Below are 16,772 nucleotides of genomic sequence, written 5' to 3'. Positions count from 1 at the left end.
AAGGATCCATGTGACTGTATTGGGCCAAACTGGATAATCTAGGTTAATTGCCTCATTTCAAGGTCATTAACTTAATCCTGTTTGCAAACTCCCTTTTGCCTTGTAAAGTAATCTCGACTGGGGATTAGGACCTGGACATCTTTGCAAGGGCATTATTCTGCCTACCCCAATCACCCTTAAAGCTTCTATCCTCAGCTTCTCTTTCTGAGAAATACTAGAACATCACTTTTTTACCACAACACTACCTCTCCAACACTGTCTTGAATCCAACCAGAATAAGAATCAATATTCCCTGCATCCATGTTTATATCCATCATAAGAATCCCTAGACTCCCTGGTCATCTCTCTTTTCAGCTACTGTACTTCCCATCAGTTGGATGTCCCCCTTTTCTCATTCCTCCCCAAATCTTGACACTTTCCAGTATGCCCTCTGGAATTTATAATTCATTAATAACAAACTCTTTTATCTTCAAACACTTCCTCAAACACTCCCTTCATCTTTTGGACTAACAGAAATTTGGCTCTCTCCAGAGGACTGTGCAGCTCTCTCAGAGTTTTTTTCCCCCTACCATTTCATCTGGAAATGTGGCAGGAGGGTCCTCCTTGCTCTTACTAGTTTCAGACCGTTCTCTCTCCCTCCTCCACAAAAGCGCTAGCTTTTAATTTAGTTCCATGAGATTATACATAACTCACCACATCTCACTGTTGCTGACATCTACCAAATACAGACTATTTTACCTTGTTTTTTGAAAACTTGACTTCATGGCTCTCTCTGCAACACTACTACCCTTCTTTTATTCTTGTAATTTCAGTACATCCACACAGATAAGCCTGGTTTATTCACCCTTACCTGCATTTCTACTTCTCCCTCTTTCATGGCTCATTCCCACCAGCACACTGAGGTCATTTCTCTCTCCACAAGTTGCTTTTCCATTTCTCTGCTCTTATTTACAGAGAAACTCTTGGAATATGTTGTGTACACTGTCTCCTATTCTTTCCCCTCATTCTTCATTACCCTACTTCAACCCAACTAACAGGGCCACTTCAGAAATTGCTCTCCACACAAGCACGAATGACTGAATGTTATTAAATGCAGTGCTCAGTTCTTTGTCTGTGGCCCCACAGCCGCTGCTACCACATGTACATACACGATCACTCACCTAGGGACGCAGTCACAATCACAAACATGCACAGTCACACCTAAATAGTCCATTACGATCACACACAGCTCCCGTCACCATCGCGCGCGTACACGTGCACACACACACACCCTTACGACTCTGGTGCGATTCCGGAATCTCACACTCGCACGCACCGTACCCATCGTGAACTCTGGCGCGCGGGGGTACACACACCCAGCTCTCCACCACCTTCCCTCCCAGGCCCCCTGGCAGGCGAAGCTTCGGATTTCGAAAACCTTAGCACCTCACTGCCCTCCCTGCAGCCTCGGCCTCTCAGGGGTCGTTCTGTTTCCGGGTCTTAGCCTCACTTAACCGACGCTGCGGACCCCTCGAACCCAGCCGTCTAAGTTTCCACCGGACCAGCACGCGATTCCCCTCTAAAGTCTTGCAAGGGCCGATGCGCGGAAAGGACGTTGCCTCGGGCATTGTGGCTGTTGGGAAATGTAGTTCGGAGTGGGGACAGCCTTTAAGAGCCCAGAGCCGGAGGGTCCCAATACACAGGCCTTGGCGTTGGCCCAATCCCTTACCTCGACAAAGACTATCGCCCTCACTGCTCACATCCGTTCAAGTGCTTCAGTGAGTTGTATGCCGCGTACAAACAGAAGGCTCAATCGAATCTTCTGCGCTGCTCTTCCTCCGCAAACGTGTGCTCTGCCTAGAAGCCTGGACAATAAGCCAACCTCGTCTTTGGAAAGGAGCCTTGGACGCAGTGGCTCCTGGGAAATGTAGTCCAGAACTGCCCATGTACCAGAGAGGCCCCAGTTCTTTTCAATGTGAGCTCGCTGACTGTGCAAGGGACAGATGTGGTGTGACAAAAATGTTCTGGAAGGCGGTGCCAAGTGACCAGCGAGTCCTTACCATCTCAACCTGCGCCTCCGCCTGGCCAGGTGGAACTCTGTTACTCCACAAGCCCAGGCCTGGTAGTAGGATGGCATGGATCTCTTGCGGTTGGAGTTTGTTTGCCTCCGTTCTTGTCCCCACTAAAACAAAAACAAAGAATTCAGAGGCAGAGATACAATAGCGAAGCAGAGGAAAAAGTCTGATTTGAATACTGGAGTGGGCCAGAGTCAAGGTAGATAAAGGCTTCCGTCTGTTAGGTGGGAGGCCTTTCTCTTACATTCTGGCTAGGAGGTGCCTCTTTGACAAGGTGGGGTCATTTGATTGACAGGTACGTCTATGCATCTATCCTTCCCAGTGCTTCTGTCCTTTGCCATGATGAAATGTGGTTTGGGCAGTTCTAAGTGTTATTCCATTGCCCCATGTTGGGATCCGGTTGGGACCTGTTTGGCCTGGTCCCAACTGGCAAGGAAGTTTTTTTCCCTACAAAACTGTTGATGTCTTCAGGTGGGACTCCCCCGCTACCTGGGCAGAGTTTGGGCAGATTTTTGAACCTTATCTTCCTCTTCCCCAGCCCCTCATGTCTCTCTCTCTACCTGACAGAACTACGAGGTGCCTGGCCCCAGGGGGGATGTCCTGTCTGAGACCCATGGGAACTCTTCCTTGAACCCAGGTGTAGCAGCCTTCACATCCACAAATATCCTGTTCCCATCTTCCAACTTAAAGTGTTTGGTTTAATATTCATGGTTAGACCAGTGTTTTGTAAATGTCATTCATGTCTGGGTCACTCTTTTTGCTGAAGTTAATACTTGTCAGCTTTTTTTCATTTGCTTCCTTTCCTACGAGCTCATCATTTAGATGCATATCTAAACTTTGTGACAGAGGAGTAATTTTTTTCAGTATTTTCAAAGTCCTTTAAAATTTTTATATTGTGAAATAGGAAATACCTGAAGAAAAATGCATAGACTGTATAAATTAAGTGTAACCACATACAAGTGAAGAAATACTCAAGATTGTTGGTATCTCAGGAAGAAACACCCACCTCAGGTCATCATTTCTGATCCCTAAATTCCAACTGACCACTACCCTGACCATTAAGGGTAATGTATCTTGGCTTATCAGTTATCCTTGAAATTTAAATAAATGCAATAAAGTTGTATGAATCTCCTATCTTGCTTAGTAGTTCAAACTCCTAACTTGATTAACTCAAAACTCTAAAGGTTTTGCAGAAGGAAATGTTTAGGCATAAAAATTACTTTTCTCTACTACTACTCTGTTGTAGGACCCCAAGATCAACCCTACCTCCAAGGTCCAATAACTCACTGGGAGAAGTCTACAGTCAAAAAATACAAAGCAAAATCAGCAGAGAAAATATGCACGGGGCAAAGTCCAGGAAAATCCAGGCCATGTTTCCAAGGATCCTTTCCCTATGGAGACACATAGGACAATTACCCCTGCAATGAGTTGTGACAACACATGTGAAATGTTGCCAACCAGGAAAGCTCATTAGAATCACTACCTATGGTTTTATTGGAGGCTGGCCACATAGGAGCCCCACCTGGCACATATCAGTATTTCAGACTCCCAGAAGGAAAGCAGTTGTTTAGCATAAACATACTGTTTGCACGAACAGTTCAGGCATAGCGAGGCACTCTTATCAATTAGGATAGTGGAAATGCTCTCAAAATCTAAGTTCTAGATGCAAGCTAAGGGCCAACACTCAGGTCTGCTATGTTAACTCTTTTCTGCATACTACTATCCTAAACAAAATTTCTGGATTTCAACAACAACAAAAAATTACAAGGCATATGAAAAGGCAAAAAAATAAACCAAGACATTCCCAAGACACAAAGCAGCAATCAGAACTAGACTTGGTTGTTCTTATCTTATTTCTGCATAACTTCAATATCTGCCTCTGTCTTCATATGGCCGTTTCTTCTGTGTCTTATTTTCTATTATAAAGACACTTGTCATTAGATTTAGGGTGTATCCAGATAACCCAGGGTGATCTCACCTCAAGATCCTTAATTACATCAGCAAAGACCCTTTTTCCAAATAACATCACATTAACATGTCTTAGGGGTTAGGACATGGACATATCTCTGGCTGCTACCTTTCAGGCCACTACAACCTGTTACGATGTTTACTCTTACCTTAATACATTTCCTTAGAATTCTCATCCTGTTTCACTGCTATAAATGACTAGGTACTGACAACATTCAAATGTTTCCTTTTAGTATGGACTGTCTCGGTAGTTTAGCAGAGCAAAGACCAAATTCTTGATCTGTTCCCTAACAGTTGTTCATTCTATAGTTTTATCTTAGTAAATGACAACTTTAGTCTTGTTTCTTGGGTCAGCCTAGGTTCCTCTCTCTTGTTTCCCTCACCAAATCTATTGCCTGATCCTTTCATCTGTAACTTCAAAATATATCTAGAATCCAACTCTTCATCACTACCACTGTCATCACCCTAGAACAAGTCACCATTATCTCTTACCTGGATTATTACATTAGCTACCTTCCCAGCTTCCTTTTTTGTCCCCCTACATCCTACTTTGTACTCAGCACCCCCAATTGATCTCCTTTAAATTAAGTCTGATCAAACCCACCATTGCTTTCACATCTCACTGGGAATAACAAGAAAAAATGCTCTCCAAAGCCTTCTATAATCTGTCCCTTCATTAGCTGTTTTACCTCACCTTCTACTCTGCACTTTCTCACACTGGCCAACTTGCTGCTCTTTGCATATATAGGCTTGTACCCAATCCACAGAAGTTATGTTTTGCTATTTTCTCTGCTTATAATGCTCTTTATCAGAATATCTTCAAATGTCACCACTTCTTTTTGTTTTTACTCAACTATTTTCTTCTGAGTAAGGCTTTTTCCTAATCACATATTTAAAACTGCAAATCTCTTGGCACTCACTTTCCCATTTCCAAGCTTTGTTTTTCTCTACAGATCTTACCTTTATCTGGAATACTATATATTTCATTTACATGTTCATTGGCTACTTTCCCCAACTAGAAATGTAAACTTGAGGACAGGAAATTTTAGCCATTTTGTTCACTGATGCTTCCTACTGTTCCCGGCACTGATAAATGGCTCAAGAGATACACTGAGCTGCTAAATGAAGAAAAACAGTATTTGACAGGAATGGGAAATAGACACTTTCATGTATTTTTTGGTGGGAATATAAAGTGACTCATCTTATTTGGACTGCAAATACTTATATATAACCCCTGACCCAGCATTTCTTAGAGGAATTTATTACAAAGATGTATATATCCATTTATGCAAAGCTGAATACATAAGGGTATTCATTCCTGAATTGCATAAACCTAAAAACATCCTAAATATTCACTAACATGGCATTAAAGTATAACATTTCCCCTACCACAAAATATTATATCACCATAAGAAAGAATAAGGAATACATATTAATATGGATGGAATGTATTCTAAGAAATAATAGTGAGTAAAAAACACAATACTTTAATGTATACTAACAATGAAAAGTAAAGATGAGGGGCTATATGTACACAGATATGTTGGTATAATCAGAATAATTCAAAGTAATTTCAAAAGACACTAGTCACAGTAGATGCACGTGGAGAAAAGATAGTGAAAGGAGGCTTCTTTTTTCACTATAACCTTGTTTAAATAAAAAATAAAATAAAGCTGGCAAAAAGGGGAACTAGGAGGAAAGCAGCAATGTTTTCTGAACTAGCAACTGCGGGAGGTGATGGAAGTTGCAGAAATATGACGGTGGGGGATAAATGACAATGGGAAAGGCTGATGTAAATTATAACCCTGAAGCTTTTAGCAATGGAAAGATAGAAAATGGAATGTAATTAAAAGAAATTGCAGCATGAAGAGTTTTGAAAGATTGCAGATGTAAGGACTGACTGCATGTATAGACTGTGAAAATAAAGAGAATATGATCCTCTAGAATCTGCTTCAATAAAAGAGGTCACTGACTGATACAGGAAGAATAATGACTGAAGGATTCATGTTAATTGAAACTCAAGAAGAGCAGGGCCTAAAAGAAGTCTTGAAAACACATTTCAGTGGTGTCAGCTCTCACTGAACATCTGTGCTCTGCCTTGTCCCAGGCACAGCTTCCTGGTTTATACTCATTCACTCAGACAGAACCTTCTTTATGTTTCTTCTACTCATCACCTACGGCCTCTATTCTTGTTCAACTTAAAGATTTCACCTAGTTTGGTGATGTGATAGCCTACAAATGGAAAAATGATGTAAGATTTGAATTTTAATTCAAGTATCATCCCCAAACTCAGACTGGGCCTGGACCTTCAAGGAAGTTACCATATAAAAAGGAACAAAGTAAATTACTTTTTGCCTTAAAAGTGGAGCACGTACAAAATTAAAACCACGATGAGATATCACCTCATGCCAGTTAGGATGGCCGACATCAAAAAGACAAGAAACAACAAATGCTGGTGAGGATGCGGAGAAAGGGGAACCCCCCTACACTCTTGGTGGGAATGTAAATTAGTTCAAACATTGTGGAAAGCAATAGGGAGGTTCCTCAAAAAACTAAAAATAGAAATATCATTTGACCCAGGAATTCCACTCCTAGGAATTTACCCAAAGAAAACAAGATCCCTGATTCAAAAAGACATATGCACCCCTATATTTAATGCAGCACTATTTACAATAGCCAAGATATGGAAACAACCTAAGTGTCCATCAACAGACGAGTGGATAAAGAAGATGTGATACATACACACAATGGAATATTATTCATCTATAAAAAGAAAACAAATCCTACCATTTCCAACAATATGGATGGAGCTGGAGGGTTTTTATCCTCAGTGAAATAAGCCAGGTGGAGAAAGACAAGTACCAAATGATTTCACTCATTTGTGGAGTATCACAACAAAGCAAAACTGAAGGAATAAAACAGCAGCAGACTCGCAGACTTCAAGAAGGGACTAGGGTTACCAAAAGGAAGGAGTTGGGGAATGCGGGTAGGGAGGGAGGGAGAAGGGGATTAAGAGACACTATAATTAGCAATCACAATATAGGTAAGTCACAGGGAAGATAGAGCACAGAGAAGACAAGTAATGACTGTAGCATCTTACTATGCTGATAGACAGTGACTGCAATGGGTGGGGGGTGAGGACTTGAGAATATGGGTGAATGTTGAAACCACAATGATGTTCATGTGAAACCTTCATAAGATCATATATCAATGGCACTTTAATTTTTAAAAATGTGTAGCATGTATAGTCATGTAGCAGAGGGCTTGAGAATATCTGAGGCCTGCATCTCAAAGCTTTACATTACGCCCTGTAAAGTTTATAAATGCTTCAGAAATGGAAAAGAAATGGCACTTTACTTTCAAAGGCTGGATAATGCAGAGAAGCTATCCACACCTAATAAGGCTGTGTTGCTCTAGTTTTCCAGCATCACATCCCTGTACAGTTTCCTCTGAACATCTCTTTGATTGTGGCTGATGCTCCTGGTTGAATTGAGCTATTATCTCTGAATGTTTACCCCACCAATGTCTCCAAAAGAACAGAGAAGAAAAAGTGTCTAGGGGGAAGGTTATGAACATAAGCCAATACAAGCACCCCATAACAAAAGATACCCTGCTTAAAATGTCATACTGATTTGGTACTCTATTCTAGAACAAATGTTTAGAACCTTAAGGTTTTTATAAAAATGCTATGTTATTAATTATATCAATTATGTATCTTTTCCTTCCTTAAAATTGAAGCTCCTTATTATCACAATTTGAAGAATGAAAGAGGATTCAGGTTCCTCCACAATCTCAGCCACCTATGCGGTGACCCACAGTTAGCTGATCACATACATACTTATACACATACACACAGATCCATAGACAATCTTGCCTCACCATGCGCAAACACACAATCACTCCAAACACACACGCCCACCATGTGACCCTCCATCCTCACAAAGCTACACATAATCCGACCCCACCCTTCCCTCACACATTTTACCTGCGTGCAGTTCCTCTTTCCCTCAACTACCCTTGAAACCTAGTCACACACGGTCTCACCACGGTCTCACAGCCTCGGGGCCTCCTTGATGAGCTCTCATTAAGACTGGCCTTGCGGATTCCTCCAGAGTTCAGGTGCCACATTCGGGTTCGTTTTTCTGGCTTCCAGACACGCTCTGCAGGACCCTGCGTGGAGAGCATCTGCGCACTCCCAGGCCAAAGTGGCATTCAGAGCAGCCTTCCAGGTAAAATGTGGCCAGGCACGCCCCCAGTTAGTGCCTAGAGGACGCTGTTTACCTGGCCGCGTCCATCCATCCCCTGGAGAAGTCCTGGACTAAATTTCCCAGGAGGCCGTGGGGCTTAGTATGTTGCTGGTTTGCCAAAGCCAGAGACAGCTGTCCCCTAAGGCTGGGTTGTGTTAAAGGAAAACTGCACCGAACGAGATAAACAGGTAAGGAAGATAGTACTGAACACTATCGCAATCGGGAAGAGAGGTTGAACTCAACTTAGTATATAACAGTAGCAGCAGTTTATAACCAATGAGCAAGATGAGGGAATCAGTGTTTAGAAAATTACAAAGAGGAACTTTGTTAAGTATCAAAAGTGGGGGGTTTCTTGCCGAACTAGGGGCGCAAGTCAAGGACGAGGCCTACTGAATTTAGTAGGCCTAGTTTGAGTTTAGGCCTGACCGAGGAAATCCGTCAGGTAAGACGCCCGTTAGCTTCCGGTGCGCGGCTGCGCCGGAGGACGCAGTTTCTCCGGGTTCAAGCCTCGTGCCACGGCGGAATTGGGATGACCAGGAGATAGACTTCAGCATCCTGTCTTTTTCGGGACTACATATCCCAGAGGCCTCTAGGCCCACTTGCCCCTCCCGCGAGAGCCAGGCCTCTTGAGGAGTGGGCGGGATCTTCTGGCGGGCTGGAGCAAACGGCCTCAGCGCTAGGTGGGCGCTGCTGGCTTGGATTTATTCCAAATGGAGTGGAGTGCTGCAGACCAGGCTCCGGAGGCGTAGGTGAGGGGGCCTGGAGCCCGGGGTTGGGGCCGGGCGCGTCTGGAACTTCCCGCCTGTACGGGATGTGTGAGGGGCCAGCCGAGAAGGGGAGATTGTGAGGAGGGTGTGTTTGTGACTGTGTCTCCTGTGTGTACGGAACTGGGAGGGCGGGGAGGAGTGCTTGATTTACCGTTTTTATTGTGCTCTTGTGCTCCGGGTTTAATTACGTCACCGGGTGTGGCACTGTTTGCGAGCGTGAGGTTCCTTGACTGCGGTTGTGTCCCTTTGGTGTGTATGTGTTTATGACCAGTTGCTGAACCGTGGGTGTGGGTGTGGGACGCCTTTACTGTGGAATTTGTGATTGTGTTTCCGTGGTGTGTGTATTTGTGATATTTATAGGGTGCGTGTGACTTTGTTGTCACTGTGTTCCCATGATGTGTGGTACTGGGAATGTGCGTGTGTGGGGTGCTTGTGACTCTGCAATTATGACAGTGTTTGTCCGCATGGTCTGTATGTTTGTGTGACCGTGTACGGCTTATTGTGTTTAGGTTTGGGGTGCCCGTATCCCCGGGGTGTGAGTTTGTGTGACTGTCCGTATAGCACAGTAGGTATGGGCGCCTTTGTCTGTGCCTTTGTGACTCCAGCGCTCTGTTCCCAGGAGACCTCTGTGAGCTTAGGGACAGATTCTGTTTGAGAAATGCAGTGATCCTGCTGTGATAAGCGGGTCTTGCCTGTGTTGAGCAGGACGCCGTAACCTTGTCTGACCTACTTCCGTACGTGGTGGGCGGTAGGTTGACCTGGGCCGCCAAAGAGCCTAGTGTTTCCTGACTCCTTTCTCCTTTCCCAGCTCTGCTCTGCTTCAAAGGCTTCCGGAGTGGAGTCAAGAATGGCTGTTGAACAACCACAAGGCACCTACAAGGTAGCTAGCTTGTCGTTTCCCTGTTTCCTGAAATCCCCCTTTCCTTATCAGGACATGGCTTGCTTTCCTTCTCTTCAAAATTCTTGCCCATCAGGTGACCCGATCCCCGGAAAATGGGCTTGGCTCCAAAACTTCAACCGACACATATGCACCTGATTTCCTCTTATTTGTCAAATGGTGTAATTTTTTTAATGCTCCTTTAAAAAAAAATACACTGTTTCTTTGATTATAAAAGTAAAACATTATTTAAACTAACTGCAAAGTATGGCAATCTTCAGTGAAGAAAATTTAAACTCCCAGTTAAAACCAATGACTTTCTGATAATTCTCTTCCTGGTATGTTTTATGTACATATATGAAATAGGATTTTTAAAAATTGAATTCAGCATTTACAGTTTATAGCCTTCATTTTCACATAAAATTATATTTTACTTTCCCCACATAACTTAACATGAGACATTTTAAAAAGTGCATATTTATTTGATTGCCTGTGGCTTATTATTTTTTTCTTTCAAGTTTGTTACAGAAACGGCATATAACATCTACTTGTGCAGTTTAACAAATTATAAAGACCCATGTAAGGAATACCCAGGTCAAGAAACAGAATACAGCCGTCTCTAAAGCCCCCGATATACTCCACAATCACAAAAAATTATGCTTGTCTGGGGATAACATTTCTTTGCCTTTCATTAGAACTTTAGTACCTATATATGAATTCTAAAACCAGATGGGTTTAATTTTTGTGTTTTCTATCTTTGTTTGAACGGGTACTCTTCTATGCCTTTTTTTCATAAAAACTGTGACTTGCATTCATGTTTCTTATTAACTACAGTTCATTTTTTTCCATTGTTATATATATTGTATTTCATTGTATGATAGTGTCATAATTTAACTACCCATTCTACTTTTCCTGTACATTCTATTTGACTTGCTTCCAATTTTTGGCTATTACAAGCAGTGTGATTATGAACATTTTGTGCACATATTTTGGTACATGGGTGCTTACGTTTCCTTAGTATACTACAAGTGTGATTACATTGCTGAGGGCTAGGGTTTGTACGTCTTCGGTTTTACTAGGCAATGTCAAGCTGTCCTTTAAACATACTGTGCAGCTTTTTTACTTCTACCGGCAGTATACAAAGGTTCCTTGTGCTCCACATGTATGCCAACCCTTGGCATCAACATACTTTTTAATTTTTGCCAATTTGGTAGATATCTAATATTATCACATTAGGTCAATAGTTCCTTTATTATCAGTGACATTGAACACCAATTCTTGCCTACCTGGATTTCCTTTTTTGTAAGATGCTTATTCACACATTTTACCAATTTTTAATTGGGTTGTTTTTCTCTGATTTATAGTAGTTGACATATATAGCTTCTGTATATTAGTCGATTGCCAGTTGTATGTGTGACAGATATTTTCATCTGCTCTGGTTTGTTTTTCAGTATATCACATGTGAGCATCCGGTTGCTCTAGTGTCATTTATTGAAAAGACCATCTTTTCTACACTGATCTCCAGGGCCATTACAGTAAAACATCATGACTTTATTTGTCTACATCTGTTTCTGAGCTCTGTATTCTGTTGCACTGTTCTATTTGTCTCTCCTTGAAGCAATACCACGCTATCTTACTCACTATGACTATGATATTCAGAGCAAGTTCTCTCACCTTCTTGCTCCTCAAGAGTGTCTTGACTGGTTGTGTTCCTTTGCATTCCATGTAAATTTTTGAAATAGCTTGGTTCCACTCTAACATCTTTTGGGATTTTGATTGAAAATTCGGGGAATCTTCTAATAACATACTCTCTTGGTTGACTTAAGTCTTTTTAATGTTTCTCAACAAAGACTTGCTCATCTCCTGTAAATAGTCCTAAGCAAATAGGAATCATATAATCCATTGTATAGTATTTCCCTTTTGCATTGACTGCCAGGAGTCTGAGCACTTCAGACAATGATCTATCATAGTAATAATTTTAGCCTAACTTTTTGATATTGATATGACATGACTTTTATATATGGTTTAAAATTTTTTATTTTACTCTTAGCCTCCTCAAATACATTTTTGGAAGTGGGGAATATAAATAGTAGATATAGACTTAGATACAGATGTAGATATTTATTGTCTTATGTTTTTATTTTAAAAACATTCTTGTCCAGTCAAATCTGTCTTCTGTGGTATCTTTTTTTTTGGTATCATTAATCTACAATTACATGAGGAACATTATGTTTACTAGACTCCCCCCATCACCAAGTCCCCCCCACATACTCCATTACAGTCACTGTCCATCAGCATAGTAAGATGCTGTAGAATCACTACTTGTCTTCTCTGTGTTGTACGGCCCTCCCCGTGCCACCCCTCACATTATACATGCTAATCATAGTGCCTCCTTTCTTTTTTTTTCACCCCCTTATCCCCCCCTTCCCACGCATCTTCCCCAGTCCCTTTCCCTTTGGTAACTGTTAGTCCATTCTTGGGTTGTATGGTATCTTTTACTGTTCTCCCTGTGTTACATTTTTAACTGCCCTTTCCTCCCTTCCGCTGACTCCCGACCTCTGTCAGGTGGTTTATGCCTCTACATATTTGCCATGGATTCTCATTAACCCTCTAGTTTTAATATTGGCTCCTTCATAAAAAGAATGAACAAACCATCTTTCAGATTATTTTACCTGCACTGGTGTCTGTAACATGGTATAAAAAGCATGGGTTCTGGCATCAGATGTGTCTTCTGATTGCAGCTACATCACACCTTTGAGCTGTTTAACCTGTAAACAAGAGGTTCTCATTCTCGGTGTTGGTGAGAATGAAATAAGTATGGAACACTTGGTACACATCAGAAGTTTAATAAATGTTAGCCCCCTTTCTCCTTTACTTCCCATTCTTGGGACCTCTATATAAATTACAGTATAAGACACTTAAATGAAAGGCCTTTTGGTGGTTCCCAAAGGACTTTTTTAAATTGAGGTATATAATTGACATCTGTAGTAGTTTTAAGTATACAACATAATGATTCAGTGTATATACTGTGAAATGATCACCACAGTAAGTCTAATTAACATCTCTTACCATACATAGTTATAAAAGTACTTTATCTTATGATGAGAATTTTTAAGATTTATTCTTTTAGCAACTTTCAAATATGCAAGACAGTATTATATAGTCAGCATGCTGTAATATTACATCCTAAGGGGTTTTTTTGGTGTTTATTTTTAATGAAGTATAGTTGACACATATTAGTTTCAGGTGTACAACACAGTGATTTGATATTTATATACATTGGGAAATGCTTAAGTCAGCATAGTGTAGTTACTGACACCATACAAAGTTATTATGATATTATTGACTATGTTCCCTATGCTGCACTTTTCATCTCCATGAATTATTTTATAACTGGAAGCTTGTACCTTTTGATCCTCTTCACCCACTTCGCCCACTTCCCACCACCCATTTCTGGCAAGCGGCAATCCATTCTCTGTATCTGTGAGCTTAGTGTTTGTTTTTGTTTGTTTAAATTCCAAATATAAGTGAGATGATAGAGTATTTGCCTTTGTCTTATTTCACTTGGCGTACTGCCCTCATGGTCCAAACATGTTGTTGCGAATGGTAAGATTTCATTCTTTTTATGGCTGAATAGTGTTCCATTGTTTATATTAAATCACATCTTCTTTATCCACTCATCCATCCATGGCCACTTGGGTTGTTCCATATCTTGGCTATTGTAAATAATGCTGCAGTGAGCTTGGGGGTGCATATGTCTTTTCAAATTAGTGTTTTCATTTTCTTCACATAAATACCCAGAAGTGGGATTGCAGGATGATAACGGTAGTTATATTTTTAATTTTTTGCTGAACCTCCATACTGTTCATAATGGTTGCTGCACCAATTTACATTCCCACCAACAGTGCACAAGGTTTCCCTTTCCTCCACATCCTTGCCAACACTTGTTATTTCTTATCTTTTTGATAATAGCTATTCTCACAGTTGTGATGTGATAATCTCATTGTGGTTTTGATTTATTTGCATTTCCCTGATGATTAGTGGTGTTAAACATCATTTCATGTACCTGTTGGCCATCTTTATGTCTTCTTTGGAGAAAAGTCTATTCAAATCCTCTACCTAGTTTTTAATCAGATTGTTTGTTGTTTTGCTATTGAGTTGTTGTTTTACTGTATTTATATATTTTGGATATTAACACATTATCATATGATTTGCAAATATTTTCTTCAATTCAGTAGTTGTCTTTTCATTTTGTTGATGATTTCCTTTGCCATGCAGAAGCTTTTTATTTGATATAGTCCCACTTGTTTGTTTTCGCTTTTGCAACCTATTCTTTTGAATTTGTATCTAAAAAATCATCGCCAAGACTGATTATCAAGTAGCTTACACCCCATGTTTTCTTCTAGGAGTTTTATGATTTCATTTTATTCCATTTTTAGTTAATGTTTGTGAATGGTGGAAAATAGTAGTCTGGTCTCAATCTTTACGTGTGGCTGTCCAGTTTTCCTAGCACCATTTTTAAAAGAGACTGTGTATATTAATGACAGGTCTTTTGGTGGTTTCAAAAGGAACCACCCTTCTGTATATTCCTTTTTGTATATTCCCTTTTGTATATTCATGGCTCCTTTGTTATAAATTGATTGACTATAGTGTGTAGGTTTATTTCTGAACTCTCCATTCTGTTCCACCGAGCTGTGTGTCTGTTTTTATGCCAGTATCCTAATGTTTTGATCACTATAGATTTGTAATAATGCTTTGAAACCAGGGAGCATGATGCCTCCAGCTTTGTTCCTCAGATGGTCTTAAAGGTAAATTTTGTTCCCTGGTTGCACTGTAAATCCTTGAGAGCCAGGACTGTGATTTTCAATTTTCTTACATAGTGTTCACTTAGTGTCTTGTCAGTAGTCACTTGGTAGTTATTGTTACCATTCTGAAACTTGCTTTTACATTCTGTATGGAGAATTGTTCACATAAGTATATAAAGCTGCCGCACTTTAATTGCTTCATGTAAGATTGTATTTTGGAATACTGTGGTCTGTTTTATCATTTTCTGGTTTTTAAGCATTTGGATTTGATACAGTTATCACTATGGCAAACAATGCTCCGTGAACATCTCTGTTTAGGCCTCTTAGGTATTATACTAAAAGTGAGAAGGGAACAACAGAGTAATAATTTAAACTTTAGTAAATATTTGCATGTTAAACTTCACAGTGACTTGTTCACGTCATAGTATATACACAGCTGTCTCTGATAGAGATGTTTTTGATCTGATGATTTTCCACTGCCAATTTGGTTACTTATGGCTGCACAGGTGCAAAAAAACACTTGCAACAAATAGGACAGAGAATTATTTCATTTAATCTTGGCTACTGATGGCAGGGACCCACCTCCAGTGGTTCTGATGTAATTCATCTGGGATATGACTTGAGCATCATCATTTTATCACCAGATAATTCTAGTTTTCTGCCACAGTTGAGAATTAATGACTTAAACTCAAAAAAGGTAAAAAGGAAAACATTAAGATTTAATTGGTCTGCAGATGGGATTCAAGCTTTTAATTTTTCCTAATTAAAAAATTTTTTTAATTCATTTTCTTAAAAAGCGACCCAACTGTCATTGTAATTAGAGTTGAGAACCACTGGCTTAGGCAAATCATCATTTATTTTCTGAGTATTGTAGCTATGAAAAAAAAATTATTTTACCAAGGAAGTAGGGGAGGGATGATTTTGAGAAAGACAGTCAACATGTCTGTGCCCTTGCCAGTGATTAATATGAAAATATTGTCCAGTCATTTTAGGGTGTTTTGGGAGAAAACCTAAAGTATATAGTATACACATGTTTACTCAGTCTTCATTTGCAAAAGTGAGCTTTTAATTTTGTGAATCTTCCACATTTTATATAGTTTTATCTTCATTATTTCCTGCTTTTTTCCAGATCTTTTTGTTGTCGTATGGGATTCAACTTAGTTTTATTTTTTACAGGAGTTGAATGTTATTAATTTTTCTTTTTTGGATTACTTTTCTTGTGTCCAGTGATTTTTTTATGTAGATTGCTCTGCATTTTACTTCATTTAGTTTCATACTTAACATGAGAATTATTTAGGAATATGTCTTGTTTTGGGTAACTTTTAAATTTGATGAAATTTCAAACTTTCAGGAAAGTTACAAGAACAGTACAAAGTACTCTTGTGTACTCTTTACTCAGATACACCAATTATTTGCATTTTACCCTATTTACATTATCAATTCCTGTGTGCCCTTGAAACTGTTCTCTCTCTCTATGCACACACACAGACAATACACATATTTTATCTGAACGATTCAAGAATAAGTTGTAGACATCTTCCCTTTTACCCCTAAACACTTCAGTTTGTTATATTTCCTAAGAACAAGACTATTCCCTTACATAATCACTATGTAGTTATTAAATTAAGAAATGTTAATAATTATGCAATAATGTTATCTATTGGTCCTTTTTAAAAAAATTTCCCTCTCCCAGTAATGTTCCTTACAGCAATTGTAACTCTGGGGGGAAAATATTTTCCCAGCCCTGGGCAAAATACCTTTGAAACCGAAATCAGTCAAAGGGAGAAATAAAGTGGGAGAAACCCATTTATTGCTTACAAGCAGTTCACTTCTGCTCGCCCATGTCACTCATGACCCAGCTGCAAAAAGGGACCCCACCCAATCCTCTCCGGTCCACATATGCCCTTGCTTCCCCTTGTAATTACCTTTTGAAATTGAGATGTACTACTCTCCACCCTTTGGAAACATCTATTGATATGGAGGTGCACTAAGGCCAGGACAGATATTCTGGAAATATTGCAGTTTTATCTACAGCCCACCCCTCCAGAAATCTT

At 40.1% G+C, this 16,772-nt stretch overlaps 3 protein-coding genes across 4 annotated transcripts in view; 2 read left to right on the top strand and 1 right to left on the bottom strand.

Moving 5' to 3' along the window:
- The window catches only part of ZNF790 (zinc finger protein 790), a 43,392-nt gene extending 34,941 nt beyond the window's left edge, over window positions 1-8,451 (bottom strand). The window contains exon 1 of one of the 2 annotated variants that reach the window (XM_057493472.1): window positions 8,008-8,451. The gene's annotated coding sequence lies outside the window, so the exon portion shown is untranslated. Of the gene's footprint in view, window positions 1-1,708; window positions 2,147-8,007 lie in introns of those variants that run through there. The other variant, XM_057493471.1, reaches the window with a different exon arrangement.
- A 498-nt stretch (window positions 8,452-8,949) lies between these two features.
- Window positions 8,950-16,772, top strand: part of LOC118912535 (zinc finger protein 345-like) — a 29,582-nt gene continuing 21,759 nt past the window's right edge. The window contains 2 exon segments of the mRNA XM_036885785.2: window positions 8,950-9,018; window positions 9,845-9,916. The gene's annotated coding sequence lies outside the window, so the exon portion shown is untranslated.
- Window positions 9,842-16,772, top strand: part of LOC118912522 (zinc finger protein 420-like) — a 108,121-nt gene continuing 101,190 nt past the window's right edge. The window contains 1 exon segment of the mRNA XM_036885738.2: window positions 9,842-9,916. The gene's annotated coding sequence lies outside the window, so the exon portion shown is untranslated.

The sequence above is a fragment of the Manis pentadactyla genome, chromosome 15 (assembly GCF_030020395.1).
Source record: "Manis pentadactyla isolate mManPen7 chromosome 15, mManPen7.hap1, whole genome shotgun sequence".
In the NCBI taxonomy this organism is placed as follows: Eukaryota; Metazoa; Chordata; class Mammalia; order Pholidota; family Manidae; genus Manis; species Manis pentadactyla.
Note: the sequence above shows the minus strand (reverse complement) of the source record. Positions and strands in the feature narration are given on the sequence as shown.